Genomic DNA, 27332 nt, shown 5'->3' with positions numbered 1-27332 from the left:
TGGGGAAGCTGTTGATCTCATTGGAGAAGAGATTCTTCATTTCTACCAGACTTTACATCAGCAGAGATATAGAAAAGGAAGTTTCAGAAGTGCTTAGCCCTGGCCTGACTTTCCTCCATTGAAGTCTCTAAGAATTGGAAAAGAAGAGAAGGAAACCAATATTGAATTAATTTTGAAAATGTCTCTTAATATTTGCTGGCAACAGTGTGGTTGCTGTAAATCTCACTGACTATTCCCCCATCATCTCCAGCAATCCATTAAGCCTGCTTTTTCTGAGCCAATGGCTCATCTCAAAGTTGTATATCCTGGACTCTTCTGAATAAAGAACGCAGGTTTTGAGGCTCATAAATGCCAGCTGAGCCCAAAAATCTACCCTCTGCCAATTCAGTAGGTTACTTGATGTTTTAAATCTTTTACTGCAATACTACTGCCAGCTCCCATGGGTTTTATGAAAAGCCTCTTAATATTTGGTGTTTTCCAAAAGCCTTCAGCACTGATCCTATTAAGTGGGAATCTCAAATTTCATTAAAAATAACAATAATTGCTTGAAGCCTTCATGGCTGCCTGCAGAACCTCATTGTACTGTGACCTTAAATTTGTGGAAACCAGAAGGCAATCAAGAGCTCAGAGGCAGGATGGTTTCACACTTCAATAAAGTGATCACAATCTCTGCTGAGCAGTGGTAACAGCCTGAAAGCAAAAGTGGTGCAAAACCCCTTGGTTTCCAACTCAAAAACAGAGGATGGCAAATGCCCTGTGCCTCACTCCTGCGCCAGGTTGAGCACGTGCAGGTGGCTGGATCCTGCTGCCCACGCAGTGACTCAGCCATGGTGCTTACACAAAAGCCAACATTTTCATCTTTAGCATCTCATATTAATTAAAGCTCACCTTCCTCTGATTTGGCAGCACTACTGAACCTGGGAGGAGGAGACGAGGAACTGTATCTCATCTCTGCACTGCAGGCTTCATTTCATAGAGAGCTGATGGCAATACTCTGTCTTCCAGAACTGCCTAATCTTGACACTTCACTGCCTCAAGCCAAAAAAAATCTCATTTGCTTTTTTTTTTTTTTTTTTTTTGGGGGGGGTGGGGGGGGTGGGGGAGAAGGTGTTTGCTGTGTTTTTTTCTTAATAAAGAAAAACCTTTCTAAAAATCTAGTAAAAAAACAACTCAGGTGCTCTCTGGTTCTTGAAAGCTAAGCTCGAAAACAGATGTTAATTTTCAAAGCATTTACTGAACTAATAACACTGCTGGCAAGAAACATTTTCTGGCATAGCACCAATCAGAGCAGAGGATGAAAGTTAAAACCCACATTGCCCTTCACAGTTTTTGTATTTGTTATCAACTCTTGCCTGTTCTTGGCAGCTTTACTTCAGAACTTTACTTCAGATGTTTCTCCCCTCCTCCTCTTTTTCTCTCACCCCTCTCCCTCCTTCCCTTCCTCTCTTCTGCCCCCCAAAAAGGTCAAAGAACAAGAAACTCACTTACATCAAAAACTACTCTTCCATCTTATTCTGCCATTTTTAACCCACCTACTACTTCCCAACTCCTCAACCCAGAAGAAAGATTACATGTAAAATCACAAAAAGACATACCAAATGGAAGGTTGCTGACTATTGTGGTAAAAAGGGGAAAGTAATTTCTACTAAAAATTCCTCATAAAAACAATTCTCAGCATCTATTCGTGTTTCAGAATTTTTAACAGAAATAAAGACACTTCCCATTTTCAGATCTCCAGCTTTCTAATTGCACTCACATTTGAGCATCCTGCTCTCTCTTTGCAAAAAGAAATCTCAATGCCATATGAAGTCAATTAAAGGAAATTTGAGGGCTGAGGCGGATGTAGGATGACCAGATGTCCCTATTTTTCAAACCGTGCTGTTTTCCTATGTCTTGGGATTGAATAATCTATTTTTCATCCTCTTCTTAGAAGCTGTTCCTGCCTCTTTTGCCATCAGTTCGAAAAGATGACAAATTCATCCCATTGGCATCTTTTCCATTTGTCACTGACATAAAGGCCTGCCAGGGGAAGGCTCCACTCAGCCCATGGTGGCAGCTCAGGGAAAGGAATGACTGCATGCCTTTTGGGCAGCACAGCTCACAACTGGAAGGACAGATGCCAATTAAAGCATGAGTTTTGCTGAATTTTTGGTGCCAAGAGCATCACTGATCTCCAAGGAGGAGTCAAGAGACAGCTGTCCTTAATGGAATGAGCATTTATGGAGAAGATAAAGTAGATAAAAACTGTATTGGCTGATTAAAACAAAATATTGGCTGACTCCACCCCAGTTGAGCTTACACTAGTGCGTGGTCTTTCTTTGAGTCATGAGGGTGGTGTGGTATCATGAGCACAAACACTGTGGCTATGCTTGGGCACCTGACCGGAGCATATTTAACTTCCATACCACTCAAGTATGAGCTTCAGGCTTCCCTGGAAAGGCTCAGCTGAACTGCCTGTGTTGTTTAAGTGCTGTCCCCGGCAGGCATGGCTCCGAAGGCCACGTGCTGCCAGACAATGATCTGATGCTTTCACCGAGCTGGCATGCTGCAGGCAGCTCACAGACTTGCAGAACAAGGCAAACCAAGCTTGCTCAGAGCTAGGCTGGGCCCTGTCTTTACAAGCGTTGCTCTGAGGGAGCTCTGCACACATTTGGCAATGCAACCTCGGAATCCAAACTCAGAAAAAATGACGTTACTGGATTTTTTAAGCTTATTTCTGCTCAGCTGGCTAACAACTACCTCTGTCTTACTCATATCCTCCTGATGGGTCACTATTCACTTGGGGAAACTGAGGCACAGTGTAGAGATGGTTAATGCATACAATGATCAAGAGCCTTGACTGAATGAAAGCCATGTAGACCCTTCTCTCAGTACCCTTGGGCTCCTTCATTTTTCACTGACTTCAAGGGGGACCTCACATATTGTTTGCCTGGGACAGCAGGGACACAAAAACAGGGTCAAAAACACAGTCACAAAAACACAAGGAAAGAGCTAAGTTATGGGCAGGCACAACTCTTGTTGCCTTCCTACAAGGCACAAAGATGCTGAGGTACCTTGAGCAATTTGCGACCTCGATCCTGGCCCCTTCACAGCTGCGACCACCACAACGAGGACGAGGGCTGTCACATGAACGTGACCTACACATACAGGAGCCTGTGCTGTCCCCATCCGAATGCTCACACAGTTGCCATGGGGACCAAGGTCCCAGTCTTCCATTTGTTGTCAGGTTTTTCACCTAATTTTAAAAGCAAAAAGGTCATTAATAGCAAGTCTACATTTCTGAAGACAGCCCCACAATACACACGCCAAACAAAGCTGCCGGGGGGATTAGGATGCAGCTGAGATGGGAGCTGTCTGTGCTTGCAGGCAGGATTCAAAACAGGGCTGTTTTCAGACAATGTGGCATCAATATTTACCCTCTGAATTCCACCCTGCATACCTAACGTGTGCACACAGGCACTCAAACCGACCCAGACAGCATCACATCAGGCACAAGCATACATCTGCCACACCACAAAACCACCGTGCTGCCTTGTCCTACACTACACAGCTTCAGCCTTTAAAGCAACTCAACAGTGAGTGCTGACTGTCCTCACTCCATTGTGCTCCTGTCTCTGCTGTGCTTGGGACTGCTCCTGCAGAGTATTTTCCAAGTTAGCATCTGTATAACCATAGTGACCAGCTGAGACCAGGGCCTCAATAAGCCTGGCCTCCAGGGCCTTGCTGAGCTTGGCAGTGTCCAAACACACAGTGAAAACTGTCTCCCTTTCTAAACACAGCTGTAGCCAAAATGGGTGAAGGACAGAATGTGAAGGAGATGGTGGTGACAACAATTAATGCCACATAGTGGGCTAAAGAGTAAGAATTCATCTCAAGGCAATTTATAGACCAGACCACACTGCTATCTATCTCCTCTGCTTCATGCCTGTACAGCCTGAAGGCTGGGGCTAAAGCTTCCTGTGCACTGCAAGGAAGAAGTAAAAATACAATAGTTCTGGCAAAGCAGAAGAGCGAGAAACAGAACTATTTCAACCCAGGATTGGTGAAGACCTTTCAGGAGATAAGGTGACAGAATTTCCTCCCTGTATCTTGTTTTAACCAGTGCTGCTGGGTAAGCCCAAGCCAAGTGCTGCGGCAGTACAGTCCAGGCTGACTTTGGAAGATAAGTGCTGCCGCTCCTCCCAGGACCATTGCCTTCTCACAACCATTCCACCACTAGTGCAAAATCCAGCAGCTCCAGGATCATGTCTGGGAAGCTGAGCTGAATATCTCTGGCCCTGGCTTCCCCTCTTCTCCTAACTTCAGAAATATAAGGCAGAAAGACATCCTGCTGGCCCTGCCTAGGAACAGCTATTTCTTTGCTAGAGCACAGTACCAGTCTCCCCTGGTGGCTCTTTCCATCCTTCCTACCTCAAATCCCAAAGTGCTGGGCCCTTGCAGGCAGGGTGGCACAGCTGGCAGCAGCCTGCAAGTAAGTGGCTCATCCCCACTGGTGTCACCCATGGGGTGGTGGGATGCTCAGCAGCTCTGGTAAAACAGCTGCTAAAGGCAACACTGGACTTGACTTTGGTGTTGCATGCACTGAAGGGTGAAGGAAGGAAGAGGCTGGGGCTGTGGTGAATAGCCCTGGCTCCAAATCTGAGACAGCTGCTGCTGAGAAACCCCACTGTGCCATCCTTTCCTGAGCTTTGCTGTCAGTGGGATCAGTCTCCTGGACTCCCCCAGAGGAGAAACCATTCCTCTGGCTTTACAGATAGGGCAATTGAGGCACAGAGAGGCTGCAGCCCTATTCAGGAGACATGCAGGGAGTCAGCCACAGACACAGGAGTGCTGCTTTCAAACACTCATCCTCTGAAACACATTGCTCAGTGCTTATTTTCCAACTCTGGCACTCTGTTAAACACTTACAATGCACCTCTGGTGGGCTGTCATCTTCCCCTCTCACTCACCTCCAGCAGCACTAAAATATACAGCAGTTAGATCTGATACTGTGCTCTTCCAGGCTGTAGTTGGAGGGGTTCAAGCATCTGTTGTAAACCTTTGTTTACAATATATTATTATGTCGTCATAAAAATTTGCTCTGGGCTGCAGGTTACAAGGCAAGATGCCCAGAGAAGACTGAGTTTTGTTGTTGTTCTTGTTGAATTTGTTGTTTTAAACATGCATGCAGTTCAAAACTCAACACAGTCAGGTCACTAGAAGTTGGGGGGGTGGGGATATCAAAATAATTACTTTGAGATATTCAATACTAGATTTTTATCTCATTTTTCCTCCTGCCTTACCAAAGTCATAACCCAAGTATTGGATCATTTCTACTCATTTTTGAGCCAGAAAGCCTTGCTGATTCCAGCAGGGAGTTCTGTTCAGAAATCAATGGTATGATATGGCCCATGGCTTCAATTAAAAAAAAAATAAAGCTGACAAATAATTATTGGCTCATAAGTGATACTGGGAAGCAACCCAAAAATTAAACAAATAAGCAGCCATAACTGAAATGCTGAGTTTTATAAACATGTCACGTTGTGAGTGTGGGAAGTTTTTATACTTAAGAAATTACATATCACAAAAATACCTTCAAAAAAGCAAGTTTGGGAAGTAGGATAAAACTCATGTGCATTGGTCTTTTTAGGAATATCTTTAGAAGACAAATAGTTCGTAGCCCAACACAGTGCCCATCAGACACAGAGGACATCTTAAAAAATTCTCTGATCAAATGCCCTTCTCTCACCTGACAGTTTTACTAATTCCAGGGCTCCCCTATTTTGTAAACTGCCATACTCTCACCTTTTAATTTCTTACTTGTACTGTCTAAAGGCTCAAGTGCAGGATCTAAACATTCAGACTGACCATTCCTACCCACTTGCTGCCAGGATCTTTTCAATGTTTATTCTAATATTACAGATAAGACTAGAAGCATTCCTTGTTCTTTTGATTCATCTGTGGTTCCTCTTAGGATTTAGATGTCAGTTGCCTATAACTTTGCCAAGCTTCAGTTATTTCAGCTGGAAGGTTCAATGTTGGCTGTCTCACAGAAGCCAAAAATTCTTTATAAGTTTCAGTCCAAATATTTCAAATATTTTTAACATCAAATCGAAGGAGAAACAATGTCCATAAGCAGCAACCTTTTCCTTGAAACAAGCTGGTGTTCAGAGCAAGGAACTGAATTTGACGTAATTTTAACACCTTTTCACAATCTCCATGAAAAGCAGTTAAAATCTGTCTAGGGTATAAAATCTTTGGGAGCTGGGTAGAAAATTTTGCTGGTTTTAGAGACTCACAAATTTTAACCTTGGCACATGAAGTCCTCTCTGTACACTGGGGAATGCTCCAGTGGTGAGTCAGAGCAGGATTATCCCAGACACTGCAGCTCTGAGTGACTGATCCTATGCAAATTGAGAGCAGGGTACAAATCTGCTGGATACCCCAAAAGCTGCAGGGAGACTGGCACTGATTAGCAAGAAAAGGGTAGTGTGGAGCAAATGCCAGATGACTGAGACAGAGGTTTGCTGGACACACAGAGTGGCACTGAGATGAAAACCTGTGAGGAATATCATCATTTGGCTCAGTAAAAGGAGGACTTTACACTTCATTGGGAATACTCAGTTCCTGATTTGCCATCCACTATCAACAGTGACCCCATGACCTTGGTTAATGGAGTTTGTTAGACAAATCTAAAGTTCCTCTCCCACTGGTGGCTCATGTTGGCATCAGTAACATATTATAAAGTAGGATGTGGCTTTCTTTTGTTTTCCTGATACCAAAAAGCACCTCATTCCCTTCTCCCAAACCTAAGAAGAAGAAACAGCCCTTTCTAAGAAGAAAGAGCATGCAATCAATATTCAGGACTCCCTGATATGATACGTGCACATACAGGGAAAAGAAAAGCAGCATGTGCATCCTATCATTTCTTAATATTAAAATGTTTGACATGGCCATCTTAGTTACAAACCTTTAGGAGGTTCTGGGTGTTACTGCTAATAACATATATTAACCACTGCCCACAGTACTATGTATGATTAAGTCCCTATCTAAGGCTTCTTAATATTAAAGCTGGAGAATGGGAACCTGTGGTACAATGTAGTGCTGTAGAAAGATGTTCAGACTAGCTCTGAACAAGCATGTTTGCACAAGAGCTGCTGTCAAGTGTTAGTGTTGTGGTTGACTCACACCAATGTCTGGCCCCTGTAGGATATCTTTCAATAATATGCCAGTTCTGGCTTTAAAAGTTGCAGCATGCCAGCCTCTGAGCTGTGCCAGGACATCTGTTTGTGGGCTAGGCTGAAGAAGAACTCACTGACATTAATTGGGTTAGGAAAGGTCTATTTGGGAGGGGTGCTTTTAGTCTACACCATGTCCCACTTGTGTGTGATCTCACATACAGCTGTACCAGCACAGCTGAGCGCCTGGTGCTCAGCCCAGGAAAGTGGAGTGAGAAAATCCAGAACTTCTTAAGACAGTAACTCATCCAACTATACTTCCAGACAGGCCTTTTTCAAGAGTGAAATTTGGCATTAGGTCATTGCATTCCTCTATCTTTCCAATGGTCATTTGTATATGCTGTCCTAGAGTTTTGCCTCTGTTGACCATGACCTTTATCCTTCACTGAACATAAGGGACATACTTGGATATTGCTGATGTAGGTGCATAAAAGAGCCATCCATGCCAGAGGTTAATTCATTCCAGAGAGGGGCAGGGGAGAAAGAAAATGAAAGCACTTGCATGTGAGTTTTAAACAGCTTGGCAGCCTGTCAGGCTAAGAGCATAGGGCAGATGTGTGCACCAGAATGTGAGCACCTAAACAAAAAATAATCTACAATGGAAATGCTAAAACAAATGTAAAACTAACACCCCAAGAACCACCAAAGCTCCTGAATATTCTGCACTGAAATTTTCTGACCTTGAAACAATGATCAAGAGTACCTTGCTCCCTACTGTGCACTACAGCAGACATGTTCAAACTAGGGGATTAACACCTCACACACCTATCAACAGACACAGGCATTAAGCAGGACAAGATAACAGCATGGGCAATCAAGAAGCACTGCATCCCAGTTCAACACAGGAGGGTTGTAAACACACAAGCCTCTGAATCCAGCAGTGAAAAACTTAAGCCTGCCAAGCTGAAGTAATGACTAGTATTTCCTGGGAAAATATCTGAGAAGTAAGGAAGATAAGGGGAATAAACATCCCAGCACCTCCAGACAGAAATACCATACTGAAGATATAACCCTTCCAGTTCTCTCTCTATCTACCAGACTTAGCAGTATTAACCTGCTAATTGACACTAGATAGTAACAATGGACATTAATGAGACTTTTCTCCCCACCCCTAATTTATTTAACAAGACTGTTTTTGCTCCCCAGCCACCTTGCAGGTACGGTTCAAGCAGCAGGAATTACATTTGACCAGATGGTTTCTGGGGATCACAGCCAGGAACTGGATATTGCTGTCAGAGGAGGATGGTTGAAAGGGAGATGGAGAGCCAACTCAAACTGATTGAAGCAGACACTTCTTTTCAACTGCTGCATCTGATGGAAACCAGGGCAAGGAAAGAAGACCATCTTCTTGCCATTTCGTGTAGGTCTGGCCTTCTGTCTGTTACAGTGAGGTTAGAACCCAACACACACTTTCTCATACTCCCTCTCCTGGTTACATAATCTTCTTCCTTTGTGTTCTCCAGTACATACTGGATGGTTTTGTTCCATCTGCAAACCATCCATGCATGTCTGATTTTTCTGCTGTTCCTAGATGCCTCTTCTTGCCAGAGCAACACTTCTTCACCACTTTTTCCTCTGAGGCCCAGCTCAGAGATCCAAGAGGGTAACTGAATGCTGCAGATAGTAGAGCAGCCCTGGTAAAGCTCAAGTTTCATCTGTGGCTTACATGGTTCTCAGCAGTCACCCAACAGCATAAACCAATCTTCTTTACTCAGGGCATGGATGGTCATAAGGACTGAATGCTTGCTTTGGGATCGCTCTTTTGCAGCAAACAAATACATTTGGGGTCTCTGTGCTCTAAACAAGAGGCTGTGCATTGATATATTGTGTTTGCCACCGGGCTCTTCATGCTCTAACAGTCAGTACTACTCATAAGGCTGCCAGGCACTCATTTCCCCCTCTCTGCTATACATAACACACATACTTACACACCAGTAGAGAAAAAGTATTTCCACTTACTGGGCACTCCGTAATATTTTGAGTCCAGAGGCTCATGTTGGAGCTGTCCTCAATGGTGGTGCACCTCTTCTGCTTGTTATCCCAGCCACAATAGGGGTCTCTGGCTCCCAGGCATTCCCTGCATGTGCAAAGAGAAAAGATTAAAGCTCTTTAAGACTGCCTAGCTCTAAAGATACGTATTCAAGCATAGTGCTTGTATATGACAGCTGTCAACTGCAGCAAGGCTCAGCAGAAGAAACAATTTCTTCTATGCAGAGGTTTACCTGCTTGGAAGGGGAGAATGGTTGAATAGAAGGGTGATAGGACACAAAGCAAATATCACTCACAGAAGCTGGAGATTAAAAAACAGTTCACTTCTCTCCAAGTCTAGGGAAAGAAAATGACTTTACAAATTTTAGTCAAAGAGCACTTGTCATTGAGATATCTTTGTGCTCCCATGTAACCACACAGCAGGCCAAATCTCACACAAAGCAGCCTCTGTGAGTATGTTTTCTGACACTGTGTCTATCCAAACGGGTTAGACAAGCAGAATTAGCCTATGGACTAGTAATAAAGGCTTTCTATTAGTCTTGGCCTTTGCTGGAACAATGGTTTCATTTATAATCTCAGCATCAAGATGTCAGTTTGGAAAAGTCACAGCAGAACATAATTTCTAAGCTTTTGGCTGCTTTGAACACTGTGGTATTCATTTTCCTCCTGAATCCATGTTTACAGGCTAAGTGTGTGTTCCCAACATGTGAGCTGCTAAAGAAAATGACTAGAGTTACTACTGCTGCTGAACAGAGAGGGTCAGTCACAGAACTAATCTGTAGCAATAAAATTCAGCTCTACTGGTTGTTCCCATGAGTTGCTTTCAAATTGTTAATTTTCATTAGGAAAACACAATGGTACAAGCCACATCATGCATGTATTAGTGAAAGACAAAGAAGAGAGAACTAAACCTAAAAAGATTCACAACATGATTTTTTATTCCAATGATCTGTTCTCTTCTATCACACAAAAAGCTGATAGCATCTTTCCAGAAGTCCCAACTGATTTGAAAACTGCCAATCAGACATCAACAAGGGATCAGCAGGAAAAATTCAGTTCAAGAAGCTAAACAGGAGAGTAATAAAATTTATTTTAAGGCTTGGTACCACTATAATAAATGAACCATCAAAGAAAAAAAAAAAGGATAAAAAAAATTTTTGAAATCCTATTAACCTGTAATCAGCTGCAAATGAAAAAGCAAGTCCCTTAAGTACAGCTGAAAACACTCTGTCAGTCTGTACTGACTCCACAACGATTTGCCCCAAAGCAAAGTCTGTCTGGTGCCCATTGCTTTATATAGATATGTATATATATATATATATATATGCATATACATACACATGTGCATATATTTATTTTTTAATTATGAGTTTCCAGTTTGCTCCTACATTTATCTAGTAAATATTTCACACATAGAGTTGTAAAGAGCATTATCTTTTATTCTTTAGAAAGGTAGTTACAGTGACTGTCTCTACTACGTATTTCCCTCAGCTGCTTCAGCACACCCAGGAATAAGGCAAAGATGATTCTTCCCCAACCCCGGGCAACAGAACATCAAATATTTGCCTAGAAAAGACTTAGGATCCTCAGTCCAAGGACACAGAGGTACACATGCAGCTCTGCTCATTATTGTAGCTAAGGACCCCCATCCTGCTGTTTTGGCAGCCCACATTCCCCTCATTCATGAAGTGGTAATGCTGCACATCCAGTGCACATCCAGTGCTGCCTTTGCCATCCAGCAGCCCCTCAGCAAGGGCAGCCCCCAGTTAATTATGGAGCAGACACTGGAGCATCTGTGCACCCTCTTGGTAATTTGGTCCTTCAGGAGGAAAGTGGGCAGGTTCTACAGAGAATAATGAGAGAAATTATGGGGGTGGGAGGGAAAACAAAGCCTCTGCTTTTAGTTGGAGAGCCTTTTGGTCAGGCTTTCAGACCTTGACACCACATACATGCTATTGTTTCCAACCTCATGAAGCCATCTCGTTGGGCACCCAGCAAGCTGAGAGGTCATTGTAATTCATAACAGGAAAAGCTGTTGTGAGCATCACCCTATTATGATACACATTTTCTCTGAATTTAATTTATAGGAAAACATGTGCTGCATAAATCCAGGAAATAATCTCCATATGTTCTGTGCTGCAGCCCTCAGCCACTCCGCAGGCTGCAATAAATCCCAGTTAGGCACTGACCATTTTGCTGGCACTGTCAGGATGGGTGCCATGTAGCGTGCTGCTCCTGGCTGCCAGCAGCAAGCTACAGATCCCTAATGCTGCAGGCACTGAACCATAGCCCGTGGTCCTCTGCTGCTGCCACTGACCCAGTTGTAAGGCCATCAGGAACCGGCTGCACAACCGCTCAAAGGCCATGGTGCTGGGCCCCAGAAAGAGCCTGGCATAGGGTTTGGTGGGGAGCTGTGGCCATCTCTGCACTCTGCATCCTGGGTGTGATCAATTCCAGCACAGCCCGGGCTCCGCTGGGTTGTCAAAACCTGCATGCTATAATTTAACAACCATCAAAGCCCAGGACTTCTCCCCATCTGATGGCAGGCTCTCAAAACCATTTGAAATCTAAAAACAAAATAGCTTTATTGTCTGCTTCCCTTCAGGACTCAGAGCTCACTCATCTGCCTCAACTCTGGTGAGAAACCTATTATATCAGCTGACAGCGATACACTTAAAGGTGAGGAGGAATCTATCTACTTACACACAATTTGCTCCATTTTTTTTTCCTTTAGTAAGCAGGAAAAGCATTACAATGTGCATTGCTGCAAAAGAACATTCTGGCAAATACTTTAAGTGAGCACTTCAGAATCCACCCTAATCCTTACAATATCCTTAGAATATCTTTAGAATATATGTCCTTATTTATGTCATTAAAAGATAAAACCACCCCAGCAACCACAAACAAAAAGACAAATATATGTATGCATACATGCATGCACAGATCAAAATGCTTCAGAAATATGTTTTCATTCTTAGTAAATCAGGCACCACGGTACAGAAAATGTAAAGCTATCATGGCATTCCCCAGTACTCAGAACATAAAATAAATTGAAATGTTTACATGTAAATACCATTTCATGTTATGATACAGCTGAAAAGTCTCACATAGGTCAGCAGACCCAAAGTCTCACAGGGTGGTATGTAAATATTGTGAAATAAAATACTAAGGAGTTTATATGCTGTAATGAAATTCTGATGTTTCACAGCAATAGAACTTCTTCCATTGCCTCAGTGGGCCAGATTTCATACCATCTATCTAGACAACACCACATTTAGACCTCAGTAGTGCCAGGCTGGGAATGCCTCAAGGGACTAACGACACACTATCATCTCCCATCATAATTCACACAAGTAGAGTGAACCGATTATCCCAGAAGACTACCCAAGCATAGCAGGTTAACACTGGCTATATTAATGTTAATGAGCTAGTTAATGAAATCCCACAAATGCTTGTGGATGTAAGATGGTGATGGTACCACATGGTCCATGCCCCCAGTTCCCCTCCAGCCGTCTACTACCATAGCGCTTTCAGTGAGGACTCAGGAGAATTCCTCCTGACAGGTATCTAAGAGGTTGAATTTACTATGACAGGGCATTACTATCAATATTGATTCACTTTAATTCATTGTCTCACAATAAATGCTGAGGCTTTATGCCTTATCTGAGGCATAAAGACATACACTGAAAATGCTCAACTGAGAAACAATTCCATTTGTATCGCCTATTCAAGGTATTTTTTTCTTCAGTTCCTTATTCTCACTTACCAAGGATATTTGCATAAAAATAAGATCTTGTAAGAGCTCACCTGCTGTCTGCTGTTTGGGAGCTCTAAGGCTCCCTGTTGTTGGCTGTTGCAATCATTTCTCCAGCAGTGATCTGGGATAGCACAAAGGCTTAAGACTCTGCAAGTGGAGCACTACCCACAGCCCACTGAATTAAATGGAAACTCTTACCTATGACCCAAGAGTTTTTATGGGGCATTTGGAGCCTGGTGGTGTTGAGCTTTCACAAACGGCATGTGCTGCAAAAAAGTTTCTGCTTCCAAGATCCAGGTCCTGATCAGGATTTTGTACCAAAAGACACAAAACTGTCATACAGAGCATTCACTGAAGGATTTTGCTCCTTTCGTTTGCCACAACGTGCTTGCTCTTCCAGTTTTCATTCCCTCTCTTTTTATTTACCTGTTCCTCACTCCTTTTTGATGACTAAAAACAAATAGGAATGAAATGACAGGACATGATGATCTGCAGAGGAAGGACTCTAGACCAAAGACTGAGAAGCTCCCTTATCAAACTGTGTTTCCTCACAAACCCTGCCAACTGTACCAGGCAAGGGTTCTGCATTTTTGCTGATGAGTTTGGAACCTGCAGTGAACATCCTGTTCTTCAAACCCCTGCGGGCATCACCAGTTAGTTCATCAGAGGCACAGAGGCAGCAGCACCATCACCTTGTGCTGTGCAAACATTTCTAAGCCTGATGCTGCAGGGCACGGAGCAACCTTCACTCGTCTGTGCTCAGCATCTCAGGGCCATAGGTAGCAAAGAAGTTCATCTTACTCTTTTTGAGGAATAAGATGTCAAAATTTGACAGTGGTGCATTGCACTCTTCAAGCAGTTAACTCTTAGAACAGCACTTTACAAGCAATAAGGGTTTTTAGCTGTGCCTGTTAGTTGCAAGCATAAGGCTGTGTTTGGCAGACAGGTATTTCCTGACAAGGTTAGCTTACTGTTCCTTGCTATCAACTTGTGGAGGGGATGAGCTAAACAAATAATCATATTAGTTTCCAGCCAACCAACTCATAGTTACTGACAACCTCAATAGCCCATGCAAGGAAGAGTGGGCTTCTGTCTTCCCTAAAGCCAGATGGCACGAAAAGAGAAGAATAAGAATCAAAAGGATGTTTGTGGCTTAAGAAAATAAGATTAGAAAGGGGAAAAAAGCACCAGACCTTCAAACAATCCCTCTGATTTTGATATCTTTAAAAATTCAAACTACAGAGCTAAGTTAGTGATCTGTACAAATCCATTATCTATCCCCACTGAGAAGAGAAGCCAAGTGGAACTGAGCAGCTTTAGTCAGGCGACGGTCAAGTAGCAGCTTCATTTCTCAGTTGGTGAATTCAGCACATTCAGTGCCAGATGCTACTGCCCATTCCTCAAGATGAGAAGCCACATTCTTGATAAGCAATTAATGGGACTATCTGTGGAGCAGGACACTACTTGAGAAGAGCACACTACAGCTCACAGGTACCACTGCTGTACCACTACAGCTGAGGTTATCCTGGACAGGTAGGTTTGGTATTTTCTCATTTGATATTCAAAGCAGAGACAGAGAAACCAAAGAGTACACGTGTTGTGTGTGTAGTTTATCACTCACACATGCTTACTGTCAGTGATTGCTGCTCTACACATGATCTGTTTCGAATGCATAAATTAAAGCCACGGTGTAAAACGACCTCTAAAACTGAAGTCCATTTATGGGCCACGTGTAAATTATTTGAAAGAAACAGTACACAGAGAAGATTTTCAGAGGCAGTTTCACCTCATTTTCCTTTCCACATCAGGGACCTTGGCTTGCTAGTTTCCACCTCCTGCAGTACCATTTTCAATATCACTTCTATCGATTGTGGTTTATAGATTATGGCCTCACACAATCTACACAACAAACTATTCTGTTCCTTACTTCCTGACATCCCATTCCATCATCTTTTAGCAACAGTGGCTTTATTGGATGCGTGTTTATTTTTATTTTTAAAGCTGTGAAATAAAACAACACTGCATTTATTCAAATATGAAGATTAATGCCATCCCAAGGAAAAGTCTGATTAAATCTGGATTTATGTTTACATCAGTAAAACAGGTTATTAAAAAAAATGAGTAAGTGTTCCTCCACAAACACTATTAGAAACTCCTGTCACCGTGCCAAACAAAACTGACCTCTAATAAAAACAGAAGTACAAGAGGGCCTCTGACTACCAGTGATGGGATCAGTCATCCACAAGAAAACTCAGATACTATTAAAGTTCTAATGAAAGGAATAGCCAGCAGGAATTCCTGAATGTGGGGCATGTTTGTCTGGATTGCAAAGCACAACACTTTTCGAGCCTCAGCAGGCTTTTCAGCCATACGAAAACAGGGCTGCCATGTGGAAAGAGGCAGAGGGGACTGGATATCCTTTTTGAAAGGCAGCTTGAGCAGATCAGTGCACTCAAATGTTATTCCCTGTCTCTCCCCTGTGTCAGTCAGTGTCTGGAGGTGGCTGTCAGATTAAGATGTGCTCTGCTCCTGCATTTCTGCTCATCCGGTTGCACATCTGAGACTTATGTGTCAATGTGGTGGTGTAAGTGGATATGGGAAAAAGGGCGGTGTGGCAAGAGCAAATCCACTGCAAAGGACACAGGTGCTTTACAAAGCCTCTGAAAAATGCTGATGATTTAAGAAAAAAAAATTTACCAAAACGGGGATTTAGGAAGGGAAAGAAAACTGCAAAGGTAAAAAACTTAGAAAGCCGTGAGTGATGATGATAAAGCAACCTGAGAACAGTCTACAGTTGTCACCCAGGCCGCACAAAGTAATCCATATTCAAGCAGCTCCTTTGTGAAACTTGGATTTTGTTAAGCTCTGGCTAATTATTTTCTGCTTAACAAGACAAAGATTCAATTCGACAAAGCCTTTGTAGATTAATTTGTGTTGGGAAAGGCAAATTAATGTTAGACCACCTACTACACCCGAGGATCTAACACATCTCTTGTCCAATACAGGGATATTTTAATATTGCATAAAGTGCAAAGTGGTCCTGTCAATATATTCTCCATTGCTTTTTCCCATGTAGTTAAAAAAACACCTTCAAATAATTTTCATTCCACTTTTTAACAAGAGACAACATCACTCAAGAAAATGGATATTCTTGAAATCCACTCCTACCCCTTTGCAGCCTGGAGTGTTCCCATGGATCTGTAGTACTCTGATATTTTGACATGTAAGAGACAACAGACAGTACAATATTATGTTCTTCTACAACCTGTACATATTTTACGTCCTCATATGTGGTTAAACTTAAAACCTAAACCAAGAGAAACAAATATACTCTTGCTCAGGATAGTTCCTCCTCCCCAAAGAGGTGGAACAGCACATCTAATAAAAAGTTAATGATGCATCTGTAGCAATATATTCCTTCAGCATTAACTCTGGACACACTTGCGTTTTACAGTGCAAATGCTGCCTGGAAGCCTGAGACATGAAGCAAACCAGCCATGGCAGCAGTAAGGCTGCAGACTCTTCACATCAGGAGTCATGTCACTGAATATGACCATTGCCTGGAATACAGATCTTACAACATAATAGTAGCAAATTGCAAGAATTGACAGATGCAATGGATATCTGCCCTGGGGCTTGCTGGTAGCTTTAGTTAATAATCTTGTTTGTATAACAATAGCATCAATGTCATCTTAATATTACATATTCCAAGGAAACTACCTGCTTTCCTGCCAGTCACCACTGTGCTGAACACAAATTCACACAGCCCACCTAGCAGGCATCAGATGGTTATGACTTTTAGACATCATTGATCTGAGTTGGCCTAAAGCCAGCCTGCTAGAGGTAAAAGGATCTGTACTCTAAGCCATTCCTGATCTTGGGAGTCACGTTGGCACTACACTTTAAAAATAAGGAGCAAACAAAAGCCCTCATCTTGTTCAACCTCTCTTGCTTTTTTCTCCCTCCTAGCAAATCCAAAGCTCCCCAGTACAGATTGGCAACCTAATCATGAGAGTAAGGAGAGAAAATGCAGTAAGCCCTGAAATGAGCTGATTTTGATTGGCTCTTTCTGAAGTGACCTCCATCTGTTCCAGCAGTTGTATAACCCTCGACTACAGCTACTACTAAATACCCCTTCTGCCACAGTACCATTCACTAGGGGCCATTTATATAGCTGGGAACTAAAAGTTGGAGGCTAAAAGTGTATAGACAGCTTAAAATGAATGTAAAGCTTGCCTTTGGTTAAAACATTTAATAAAAATGGGAAAATCTGTAATAATTCATCTGCTCCAGAGCAGAGCTCATTTCCACTCTTTCATCCTCTGTCCTTTTTTTCAGTGATGCAAACACTGGCAATTTCAGCACAGACTTATTCTTCAAACTCAGCCTCTTGCTGGTTTCTCTGTTGGCCCCACATTGCATTTGTCTACTCACTGTTATTTGTGATTCTCTCATACTTAAATGCCATCTACAAAATATGCTATTTTCTTTCTTCCATGCCATTAAAGATAATGTCAAACAAGATGAAACTGAAAACCAATCTCTCTGGCACCTTACTGGAAACGTGCCCCTGCTTGCTACACTGCTGCTTACCCTCACCTTCTGTTTTTTCCAATTTCAGACACACACAGCCATAGCCATTTCCCAGACTGTTCAAATGCAGCTCTTTACCTGCTAACCTGAAATCCACATTTCTTAGATCTGTACCATTCCCTTGAATCTTAAAGGTCCTTATCGTGCAAATAGTATAGATTTGCTTAACATTACATATATGAGCAGCTATATTAAAGAAAATGGGAGTAATTGGTTGCTACAGCAGATGCAAATGTGTTTTCAAGATCAAGAAAATAGTATTATTTGGTACTTCTACTTAAAGAACATAGATCCATTTCATCTACTCAACTTCATTCTTTCTAAGAGCTTTAGTGCTTGTGGTTCTGTGTGATGTCTTCATTCTCTGTCAGTGAGAGTCTTGCTATTTACTTAAATGTAATCAGAATGCCAAACCAGATGTTTAGTGATTTATCCTGATTATTGGATTCTTTGGATGACAAGATTGGGCTGAGCACTCCTTTCTGCCTATGAAGTCTTCTGAAGCTTTTCAGAATTATTGGTGGTACAATAATTAGCTAATTGCCTTAAGTTTGGAGAGGCCATATCACTCAGAGTGATATGAGTGGAGAGGTCATAGTCAACTCACTCTTTCCCCAAAATTGGGAAATTTTTAGATCACTTCCCAGGCTGTATTATCCTTCCCATTTATTTCCCCAACAGTTTCACTCCTGAAATCTGTGAATACTGTGAAACTGTTTTTGCAATCCCAAACTCAAATTCGTCACTCTTTTGTTACAGGGGATTTTGCACCGTATGAGGAGTAAACAAAAAGAAGAAAATAACAATAACTAACAAAGCAATTTTCCATGCAATATCTTAACCAGTACATAAAGTACAGTGGAACAGGGAGCTCCAGTTTTGCATTTTGGAGAAAGAGTGCAGAACACTGTCTGTCTCTTAACTGTGACTGCTGACCCTTTTCTTCCAAAAACTCCCTGAAGCCATTTCAGGAGTTCCTCACCTATAGGCACTTAGTTGACTGATCACTGATCCAGGGTTATTTAGAGGTGAATTGTGTTTCTTACTGAGGTCTCAAGTCAGCAAATACCATTACATGTCAGCTGAGTCATTTCTGCTAGCTTTGCAACAAGCACCGTGGCCTGAGGGGATGTAGGGCAGAATTTAGGCCAAGTAGCATGGCAAAAACTCAGCATCAGTCAACAGCAAATTCCCTGAATCCTGGTAAAAAAAAAAAAGGGCAGTCCAAATGAGAGTGTGTCATAGTTGCACACAAGAGGATCTGGCTCTTTCCACAGCCTGGGCAGGAGGAGTATCTCCACTGATATGTGGTTGACTCACACAACCTGATGGGTTGCCCACATGTGGATTCAGCACATAGGGAGAGGACAGGCAAGCCAAACTATGCTCAGAATCAAAATTTCATCCCAAAATTGCAACTTGAATCATGTTAACTGCAAATTTTATGCAGAAAACTGGAGAGAGGAAGATGAAAGACTGAATAGCAACATAAAATCCATTAAAATAAACAGCTCAGGACAGAGAGAGCAGATAAGGTGGGTATTCAAGAGACTGTCTGGTCTCATTCCTAAACATATTTTCTTTCCCCCATCTCAACATATAATAAAAAATAGCTACAAAATCACTTTGAGGCCTGCCTCAGAGTGTCTCACTGCTCAGAAGCCCATAGGCCTGGTTCTGCATAGGCACAGAAGAAAGACATCACAAAGTGTTCCCTGAAACCAGATTAATTTTCCTACCTGTTTGACTGAAATTCCCAAAACTAATAATCTTACCTTGCCCTTTGAAAAACTTACGAAGCCACCCTGCAAATAAGCCCCACCTGAAAATAATGGTCCAGATCTAAAGCTCTCACCCCTCTAAAATTCAGATCCAGGATTTGGTTCAGACATATTCCAGAGATGTGGTAGTGCCAGTGATAAAGCTGAAATATTGGCTCTCCAAATATCTCTTCCCATATCTTGGAGGCAACTTGAAGAAAAAATCCAAGGTCATTTGAAAACTGCAGGAAGATTAGAAAGATTTCAAAGTCATGCACTACCCAGCAGCAAGCACAGCCAAGCTACCACCCAGCAAAGCAGTCTTCAGAACATGCTGCATGTTCAAAGGGCTTGTAGGTTTTGCTCACGTTGAACATTTCCTAGAAGTCTCCAGTGAGACTGGGGAATGGTAGCAATGAAGCACAACAGGAAAACACACGCAGAAGGCAAGGTCCCCGCAGCCAAGTCCAGCCTGTAAATTTGGGCAGCTGACATTACAGATGCCTTCCTGTTGTCCTGTTGCTAAGAGTGGCTGTTCTGAAAAGGCAGATTGAGACAGGTCAGTGGGCACACACAAAACCCTGCTCAGACACCTAAAAATATAGTGGGTCAACAAACTATGTCCAAACAGGGGGATGAGTTACTGGTCACCATTTGAGAGTTTAAATTGGTGCCATGTCAATGAACAAACAGCAAAGGAGATTGCAGAAATCTCTCTCCCTTTCCACTTCTTCCCTTCACTGTTGTGTTTTCCTCTGCCCCATTTCTGAGCCTCAGCATCAAGCCCCAAGCTCCTAAAACAGCACAGCAGCAAGGATGGCTGGAGGGGATCAATGCTAGGATCAATTTTCTCTCGATACATGACTGCCTGTTCCAAGGAGAAGGCAGAAGGCAAGGGGAAGGTAAGAGCTCTATGTCGCAATCACAAACCTACATCAGCCCCCAGGGTGTAAAGGGCTGCAGAGTTTCCTGATAACATAAAGGCAGAGCCAAAGAAAACAAACAAGGTTGTGGTATTCCTGCCTGGGAGGCACAAATTCTCCATCACCTCCAAGCTTTCTGAACCCCCACCAAAACTATTACATTATAAAAACTGCTGAAACCAGAGCTTCTCAGGGAGGCCAGTCAAGAAGTCACAGCATGACAAAAAAGTAAGCAGGGGGTGTTGTAGGGGCGGGAGCCCTTCTTCCTGTGGTGGCTGTATGTTGGCATGTATTAAACACAGACACAACAGTAAGCAATAAATCACAGCTCAGGAGAAGTGCCAGGTGGAATGCATTGGAGGAAATTAAAACATCCTTCTCAATACAGTTCAGTATTGAAACAAATACAAAGAAGGCCAAATTGACTTATCACCAGCCTAGCCAGGGTGCTAAGGGGAAAAGGGGCTCCAACATTAGCAGCTGAAAAATTTGCAGTTGAATAATTTCCTACCAAAAAAAAAAAAAGCTTAGCATAATGGTATCACAAGCATCCTTTTAAACAAAAAACCAAACAAATAAATATTAATCTTCCTTAGCTTTCCTAAGTTTCTCCTTTTCTTCCTCCTTTTTTCAAATGTGTAGCCCCTCCACAAGACTCAGTCAAGGGGCAAGGGATCCATTGCAATGCACACAAGTACACTAGCTGGCCAGCACTTATATTCAGCAAATTCTGACCTTCTACATCACCAAATGTATGCACCCAGCATGTTCTCAGGAGACCCTATTTTGTGTACTTTGGTATTGCTCAGTGGCTGGTTTTAAACTGCCTAAAAGTATCATGAAACTAGTCAGTGGAGACAGACTTTGAGTCTCTTCAACCTCCAGAGAGTCGGGATGCTTCCTTATTTCACTAAAAAATTCCTCCAGACAGTTTGGTTTAGAAAAAAAACAATGTTCGTACACAAGTACCCCAGTAATTCCAGCTAGGACTCAGTGCCATACAATGGATAAAACTGAAGCTGCTTGTAGCCACCAGCAGGCAAGGGAACCTCTTTGGAGCCAGGTTTTTGTTTTTCAGGGAAAAGCTTATACTAGCAGGGGACTACTCTGCAACCCTCAGGTCCTAAATGGATGGTGCTCCTGTGAGGTACCCCAACTTGTCTGTCTTCCAGCCACTGCTGCTTTTTCCCTACTTGTCACTTTTTTTAAGCAGCTGAGCAAACCTCCATCATCTGAGTTTTAATGAAAGTGTCATACAAGGTACTTATGCAGGCTGAAACTGGGACACGATCTATAAATTACCAGAAAGCTGAACTTTCTGGTTCAGATTAGGAAAAGAAAGAAAAGGAAGAACTAATTTGTCTTGAAACTGGATCATATATATGTATACACACATAAATATTCCCAAACTGAAACTCACCAGGACAGCCTGAAGAGGACAGCTGTTGTTTTGTATGCCCTACCTTTTTAAATCTCTGCTTTTAAGGACAGGATGGCATTTTCCAGCTGTGATTCTCTTTCTCTTACTAAAGACTTTTGTGTCAGCCTGTCTGTATAAGCAACTAAGCCTTCACACATTAAACACTTCTGTGTCAAACTTGCAGTAATGACCAAGTTGTATTTTCTGAAAGGGATAATTATAAGGTTCAGTGAAAATAAAAAGAGCTGCCATTTTATATTTAGACAGATATAATTTAGTGCAAACTGATAGATAAACTCTACTTGTTGAAAATAGAACTGTGGTAACATTTTCTGTATCCCTTTTTTTTGGCTGGAGAACAGGGGCTTCTTGCAGTAGACCATGAAAGAGGGAATCCGTTCAGATGTTGCTGAAAAAACCTTTCCTCTTGTCCAGCACAGAGGACAACAGTTTCAGACAAAAGTCTCATCAAGGAAAGCAAGGCAAAAGCAAGAGAGGAGAAGTGAGAGTATTTTCAAGAGATGTAAACAAGCAATTACCCACAGCAGACCACACTACTCACTCAGGGAGATTATTTGAGTATAATGTCTCAATCAGTTGGTATCACACCCTTTCACCTGCTTAAATGGAGGGATTTGGATGCAAAACCCTCCTACACACAGTTCTGGGTGGAAAACTACTCTGGAGTCAGGGTCGAAAATTAGAAAAAGTCTTTTTTTTCCTACTCCATTTAAAAGGTACAATCAAGGCACAGAATCCACCCAGGTGTAAGAGATGTCACACATAGTTGACATGAGCTATTGGTTTCCAAAAGCAATAACAAGTTGCCACAGAACCCAGCTCTACCTCATCAGATTTGAGAGGTGATCACTCAGATAAGCCAGGAAAGGCTGGCTGCAACCCAAATTCAGAAACCTGCAGCCACACAGGCAATAAGAACCACCAGCAAAACACAGGGACTTCATAAAAGCAACATTGAAATCTCAAGGTAAAAGAATAAATATTGCAAGCCCTTCCTTGGTTAAACATACAATTTATTTCTGATAAGGACTAATTAATATTTTCAAAAAAATATTGCTCATTCTCATTGCTCCTGTCATGAATGGATCCATCAGGAGATGCACCTTCAACAGTGTCTTTTGTCTTGTGGTGATATAAAAAAGCCTTCTAAACTGAACCAGACTGGAATATGTTTCCCTGGTGCTCTTCTTTTTAACCTGAAGTGGAATATATCAGAGCTGTAAATTTACTTACCCTTCTGTTCTGTACATGGAGCATCTCTCCAGAGGAATTTTTAGCACTCCATTATTTAAGCCCACAAAGAGCGACCTGTCGCTGTGCAGGATTTGGAGACTCTTGATTGCTTCCTGTTGTCCGTCAGGGAGGATCTGCATTTCCTCTAAATAACAACTCCTCAGGCTCCTGTTAGTGGTAGAAAGGGCCTTCAAGATGGTGCCATACTCTAATAGAACAAGAAACAAAGCACAAGTAAATCTTGGAGGCATTGACTTCATACCTGCCTAAAGAGTGAAATATTAATAACTTTACGCAGCTGCTTTAAATCTAATTCTGGGTCACCTGCTGACTGTGGTAGAAAGAGCTCCAGCTACATCATTACAATCCTCAGACATTACAGAAACTGCCTGTGAATGTATTTTAATAGAAACCCAGAAGGATCTGAACCATCTGGAGACAGACTACCTGGAAATATTTCCCAGTTGGAGCACTGAAGCAGAGGAAAGTCTGGTTCTGTTACCAGTGAGCTACAGGGCAAGGTGACCTGAGATAGCAGGGATCATTTCTGGTGCCTTGAGTCTGTATTTCTTTTGGTTTATGGAGCAGATTGGTGTGATTAGATGCCATGACAAATGGCAACAGATGCAGCAGCCCTGCTGGAAATCTCAGAGGCCTCCAGAGGACTTCACGGGTCACATATCTAATTGATCCTCTTCCTGGAAGAAGCCATCCTGCCAGCTTAACAAGGGGATGTTATGGCATGAGCAGTGCATACACAGAAACATACATTGGTGTCCATAGTGCCCTTGCCTGAACAATTTAAAAATCTGCTAAACCATGGGAGATTTATATTGGGGAAAAGTGGACGACCACACTGCCCTCATTATTCCTGATGCTTAATCTTTCTATCCCAGTAACTCCAAAGCCAAAGTTCAGCAATTTAGAGTGGTGGGGTTGGCTGCCATGCAAAGCTTCTCTTTCACTTAGGAGGACCTTAATGTGGAACAAGTTTGAGACCCAAGTTTGGGCTTGCTTTGCCTCCAGATTAGGTTTGTGATCAGGGCTGCCTCTGGGCAGGACTGTCTCTGCTGAAGCATTTAACTGATTCAAATATTCCAGATCCAGCAGATCTCCCTCTTTAGTCACCACTAATCAGGGCCAGAAAGCAAACACAAATAAGGAGGTAAGGTGAGGGCAGCAGACCTTTCCATACGTGTGATACAAGGCAGAAAGTATCCCAGCTTTCTCTCAGGCTTTGTAGCTGGGATTCATTCCTTAAAATATCAGGGTATCAAAATGGAAGAACCATGTTGTATTTCCGTTTAAGGACAATCTTCTCATCATAATCATTGTCCACAGTGGGAGTGTTTCTAGAACACATCCAAGATGATAATTTTTTCAATAAGTGGTAGTAAAAGTTGGATAAATTATGACACAATCCTGGAAGGTGGTAACATGAGAATGGGGCAATGACTCTGCATTCAGATAAAAGATTAAAATAACATTTACAGAAGCAATCTATCTTATTCTAAAGTCAAAGCTTCTGCAATTGAGGATAACAACATTATACCCATGAGGCTGGCCATATGCTCTGATTAATCAAACTATTTAATTTAACCTCTATCATTAGTATGAATATGGGCTAAGACAACCATTTATAACACTTTGTCCTTCTTCAGCATTTTTCATTTATCCAAGATATCCGTGCTTTTCAGAAAAGGCAATGTATCCTGCTAATTAGAAGATGGCAGTAGAAATCAAGAGACTAAATCATATGCTTAGTTCTACCACTGGCTCACTATGCTACCACATAAAAAGCACTTGCCTCAGCTCCCCTCCCTGCATTACATTGCAGTGCATGGCCATTGCCAAAAGCACTGGGAGTCACACACCAGCAGGCACCCAGAATTGCAAAGGAAGAAAGATTTAAAACCTTAAAAGCCTGAAGGGTAAGTATTACCAGTGCTTAGAGATGAGTATGTCATAGTGCAGAGAGGCAAGTTACATGTGAAACACCACAGAGCATTTCAGTGACCTTTGCTCTTCCCCACTGTTATGTATTATCCTGCTTAGCTGAAACATGTCTTTAGGAAAGGGATGCAAATGTTACTGGTTTTAAACATGACGTGGATTTATGGTCTGCTCACCTAGGACACTGCCTCAAGTCTTCACTTTTGAGGCAAAATGACAACTGATACTGAATGACAACTGATACTGAATGGCAACTGTGACGATGTCTTGATAGGGCTACTAGGGCTGTTTGATCTACAATCAAGCTGAGAGCACTTTACTAAGCCCTGACACTCTTACCTGTCCCAATATACATCACGTGGTAGAGAGTATCCTTCCCCTGGACAATATCAACCACCAGTTTGGAAAATCGAATGCTGTCCTGAGTCACGTAGGGATCCACGGTCACCGGCTGCACAACATCGTTCATCAGGAACAGGCGCTGCGCGTCCTGCAGGACCCTCTCAGTCAGGTTCTCGTTGGGGCTGTCATCACTCAGTGTCCCACACTAAACAGACAAGACTGAACTTCATCACCTGCATTTTCTCCCCACTACAGCAGCCCAAGACCAACCCCTGAAAATCTTCCAGAAATCCATGTCCTGTTGCTTTCCTGCAGAGGTGGGGCTGTGAGGGTCATGGGATCATACCCTGAGCCTGATCTAAGGTCCTCAACTCTTTTTTATAAGCTTCTCCCCGATGGCCCACTGACCAGTGGTGTGGTGTTTCATTCTCTTGTGATACCCTGGAGCCAGCACACCAGATGGGCCAAAGACATTAACAAACCAAGAAGGAAAAGAAAGTATTAAAGCTAGATGTAGAAAGATGTAAAGCTAGCAGTGGAGAGTAAGTTTTTGTGGCAATCCTTGAAGCATTTCAAATCCCCTGGCACCTCACTCTATACAATAGACAAAATCTTGAGGTTAAAAGAACTCAAAAATTGGTTGGCTTTGCGTAGAAGAACCCAGCTCAACAGACTGCTGTTCTCTGATGTGCTCCCTTCTGAACAGACCCCTCCAGCTTCATCTGATCAAGGCACTGTTAGCTACTAGCTCCCTGGTCCACAAACACAGCTCACAGTGAATGGCAGATCAGCCCTTGTGCATCCATCCTCCAGCACAAAGGGGTGGCACTGAAATAGGACTCAATGCCCTTGTCCACAACCAGAGGGAAAGAACAAAGCTCATCCTTTGTTTTTTAAACACCAGCATAAGTCCTACCATGTGGATAGTGCATTTTAAGGCCTGAGTTTCTTTTTCTCACAAGTCTCTAGAATTTAGCATTTTCAAAAGCCAATGCAAGATTATATTCTCCATGAAGTGTTGGTATCGAGGGCTGGATCATCACCCTTTCCCAAGATGCCATCCATTGTGGGCAGAAGCTTTTTTACTCCAAATGACAGCTGGATGAGTATTTATCCCACCCAAGACCATGGGATTCAGTGGTGCAACTAGAAATCTTTCCAACTCACATATTCATTCATGGACAAATGGTCACATCTGAATTATTTCATGAATAAAAACGAAATTTCATCTTCTTCATGTTTGGGCTTCATTTCTCTTCTTAGAAAAGAAATTAGTATCCTGCAAATCAGGAACTCCAGCTACAGTGTAGAAATTTTCCATGTGCATACTTTCAATATGGATCAAAGCAACACTTTACATTGTGGCTGCCTTTGTGAGGTGCACCATGCAGAGCTTGTCTTACAACGTGCTAAACTGAATTGACAGGAATTTAGCTCAATTTTACACGACAAAAATGGTTCTTGACAGTTGGTCTACTAAGCCCTACAATATTTTAGAGCTTGTGTGAACTCAGTGATACTAATTTCCACCACTTATGAACATGGACACTTTCATATCATCTTAAACTTCTTCCCCAGTAGCCAGATTAAGGAAGCATCAGTGGGTTTTTTATGTGTCTTCAGGTGGGTTTTAATGTGTGGGTTTTTTAGATATTTCTCTTCTGCTGTCTCCTGTGCTTCTTCTGATTTAACTACTGCCTTGCTTTTGAAGCTTTTCCACCTGCTCACTTTCTTTTCTAGACCATCACTGATGGAGGAGTCTCAGTAGCAGGAATGTCATTGTAGGCTTTGTTTTCTGTTCTCATCAAGTCATAGATAATCCTTTTGGCCTACTGGCAGCCTCTGTGCTGACACAGCATCCCTCTGGTTTGGTTTTATTTTGTTCTGTTCTAATTTCCTGATTATCTGCACAGCCCTGATCCTCTATATCCTTCAATATTTCTCCTTCCTCTCTGCAAGAAAAAAAAACTTCTGGCATACTTCCCTCATCTTCCATTGTGAACACTGTGGAAAAAAATTAATTCAATTTTTTTGCAGTATCTGCCTCTTCTGTCACTAAATTACCCTAAAGGCCTCTTCAGTGACCTCTTGTTCCTACTCTACTTGAAAAACATCTTAATCTCT

The sequence above is a fragment of the Calypte anna genome, chromosome 7 (assembly GCF_003957555.1).
Source record: "Calypte anna isolate BGI_N300 chromosome 7, bCalAnn1_v1.p, whole genome shotgun sequence".
Classification (NCBI taxonomy): Eukaryota; Metazoa; Chordata; class Aves; order Apodiformes; family Trochilidae; genus Calypte; species Calypte anna.
This window is presented reverse-complemented; position numbering follows the sequence as displayed.